General features: G+C 38.2%; 1 long non-coding RNA gene across 1 annotated transcript; it reads left to right on the top strand.

Annotated features, from left to right (window-relative positions):
* Positions 1-2,166: 2,166 nt before the first annotated feature.
* Positions 2,167-3,203, top strand: LOC122021874. The gene is made up of 3 exons (XR_006122676.1): positions 2,167-2,271; positions 2,872-3,008; positions 3,122-3,203. It is a non-coding gene; the product is annotated as an uncharacterized LOC122021874 (long non-coding RNA).
* The last annotated feature ends 211 nt before the right edge of the window (positions 3,204-3,414 follow it).

The raw sequence follows: 3,414 nt of genomic DNA, 5'->3' as shown, positions 1-3,414 counted from the left end.
TTGCATTAATGGTGGTGTTGTTAGCTGGAAGAGTTCGAAACAGGATACAGTAGCTGATTCTACAACAGAAGCCGAGTACATTGCTGCATCAGAGGCAGCAAAGAAGGCAGTTTGGATCCGCAAGTTCATCACTGAACTTGGGGTGGTTACTAGCATTCCTGACCCCATTGAGCTCTATTGTGACAATAATAGAGCTATAGCACAGGCGAAGGAACCTCGTTCACACCAGCGGACCAAACACATACTACGGCGCTTCCATCTCATTCGAGAGATTATCGAGAGAGGAGATGTGTAGATTTGCAGAGTACCTACAGAGGCTAACATCGCAGATACCTTGACCAAGGCTTTGGCACAGAGGAAGCATGATGGTCACACTAGGTCATTTGGGCTGAGAGCCTACACTGATTGGCACTAGTGCTAGTGGAAGATTGTTAGCTAGAGCCCTAGAGCCAATCATTTGATGATTATATATTGGACTTATTGTATCATATTCAATATAAATAAAGGCATTTAGATTTTGGTTATTATACTTACTTGTATTGGTGCCAAATAAACTAAGTATAATAATGTCCCTGAGTAGAAGGTTCTTACCTATATCAATCGGTTAGTTGAACCGATAGTGAGATGATATAGGGAACACTACTTTTAATCATTCCTAGTCGAGTATTAACATTCAGGGACAATGTTAATGCAATAAGACTAGCATGTAGGTTAACTCGATCACTTGATCTCACAAGTCATGGATATAGAGATATCAAGTTTACACATGGGTATACATTAGAGAATGTATACTGAATGACCCGCCATGAGAAAGTATCATGGATCGTTATATGAGTGTCATATACTTTCTCATGTGGCTATTAGTATGACTACTAGTCCTTAGACCTGAAGTCACCATAGATCCCTACATAAGGAGTTATGTACTTTGGTTTCGTCAAACATCACCCGTAACTGGGTGGACTATAAAGGCGATTACTGGGTATATAACAAATTATGCAGAGGGATGTGAGTGATGTAGATGGGATCTATCCCTCCTATATGACGGGAGAGACATCGATATTCTTGATAGAGTGAGACCACGAAGTGCATGGCCATGCCCAAATGAGTCAATATAGGATATTGAGCTCATTTTATTTAGTGAGTCTACTTGGGTATATAACATTCTTGTAACTTGGGTAGTAATGATGTGTTGCTAGATACCGCTCATTACTTATGCTCCTAAATGAGTTTAGGGCATTGCCAACGTTACAAGAACCTATAGGGTCACACACTTAGGACAATTAGATGGAGATTAGGTTCATATGATGAACCAAGAGGATTAGATTCATTTGATGAATCAAATTGGATTAAGAGTAATCCTAATTGGGCTAACTTGAGTTGGACTCAAGTGGATTCATGTATTCAATGAGTCTAATTTAGATTATGACTCATTAAATCAACTTAATTTAATGAATTAGATTCATTATATTAAGTTGGCTTGAACCAAATGGTTAGATTAGATCAACCATGGAAGAGATTTGGTCAAGTTTGACTTGACTTGAGAAGAAGATTAAAAGTCAAGTTTGACTTGACTTTATGCCACCTCATTGGTGAGTTGGCATTGATGTGGACCAATGATGTTACTACACATCATCATGGGTGCCATCTCATGGAGGTTACAACTCTTTAATGGCTCCACATTAATTGCACTTAATGTGGAAATGGGAGTTACATTCTTTTGAATGTGGCCGACCACTATGGTAGGGGAATGAAATGAATTTTTCATTCAAGCCTCATTCACTTCATCCTCTTCCTCAAGTTTTTGCTCTCTCCCCTCTCCTCCTCCTTGGGCGAATACCACATAGGTGCTAGCACACCTTGGTTTTGGTTTTCTCCATCTAGAGTTGTTTGTGTGGATACTTCTATAGGAGTATCTATTTTGATACTCTAGAGATCCGACATTTTGGACGAGCGGGATTCACGTCGGGCACGCATCAAGGGTATAAACATCTTAACCTTTGTAGATTTAGTGTAAATCGAAGTTTTCTAACTCGTACTCGAAATTTTTCAAATTTTTCCTTTGCACGGATCCGGTGGCATGGGTGATTCGGGGTTTTCGCGACGCGAAAAGCAGTTTTCGCGGCCCGAAAAACCCAATATATGTTTCTTGCAGATGTCTCCATATGATGGGGCGCCTGAAGGGTTTGATCAAACTATTTTTTCTGTTAGAAGTGACCGTTCCATTGGACTTGTGGAGAACTTTGCACTTAATCTGGTTAAAGATGCCCAAAAGTAGGTGTTTTCTGTAAAGAGATCATCTTCTTCTCTTCAGCTGCAACAAAATTGTCCTTAGATGAGCATATCAAAATCACTGTGCTTCTATTGTAATATTATAGCTACTTGAGGTTGATACTCAATTTTCATCATTTAGGCAAGCATAAATAAATTCATTTGAAGCTACAATAACCTAAACAATATGTACTGAAAGCCACAAGATGCACAATTTTGTTAGCATTCTCAAATCTTGCTATAGCGATCAAAATACTAATGTTTTATTTTAGTTTCTTTTGTTTAAGAGAGGAATAGATTTAAACTCAAGTCTTTGACGACTTCTATGGCTCAGATGGACTAGGCTAGTTGACACCTTTAAACTTTTCATTGTATATTTGATAGATTTTCTTATCTAGTTCAGAAGTTATCCATTGTAATCTCTTTCCTTCTGATTTGTGTATTCGATTGTGTCTTCGATCTGTTGTATGTGTGAAGCTCGTGAGTAATGTAGTACATTAGGAATATTACATCACATCTGCTTGATCTAGCCCATGCATAGCTTTGTCTTCTTTCTTCTTTCTCCTTGCGAGTTAGTATTTCTAGGCCCTCTTTCTTCCCTAGACCTCTTCAATAGACCTCTTTCTTCCCACGAGGTTCAGATTGCCGCAGGTCCTTGGGAGTGTTTGGCGAGCTAACTTACAGTCACTGCATGAAGGAGTGCTGCAACGATGAGAGATGATGATCCAAAGAAAAGCAAGGTTTTTTTTTGCAAGATAAAAAAATAATATATTTCTCTTCTTTAGTTCTGTTTTCTTCATCTCTAAGATGGTTGATTTGGGCACGCTTTGTTCCCTCAGTTTCTTGGGAGCAGCTGTCTTGGTCCAAGGCCGTTGTTAAAAAATGGTTCAACATCAAGAGCAAAGGTCAGGATAACCATGTCGATGAGATTGCTAGCAAAGGTGTGCCTGATCTCTTCTTCTTATTCAATTCCAGTTTATTTTATTTTTAATATAGTTAGAATATTTTTTCTAGATTGATTGTTTTTGTTGGTCGTCGTATTCTATTGTTGTTATGTGTTTGGTACTTTATGATTTGTTTGTTTATGATTGTGAACTTGTTTTAATTGATTAAGGGTACAATTGTTATATATACGTATTGAGAAAA

The sequence above is a fragment of the Zingiber officinale genome, chromosome 9A, assembly GCF_018446385.1.
Source record: "Zingiber officinale cultivar Zhangliang chromosome 9A, Zo_v1.1, whole genome shotgun sequence".
In the NCBI taxonomy this organism is placed as follows: domain Eukaryota; kingdom Viridiplantae; phylum Streptophyta; class Magnoliopsida; order Zingiberales; family Zingiberaceae; genus Zingiber; species Zingiber officinale.
This window is presented reverse-complemented; position numbering and strand designations above follow the sequence as displayed.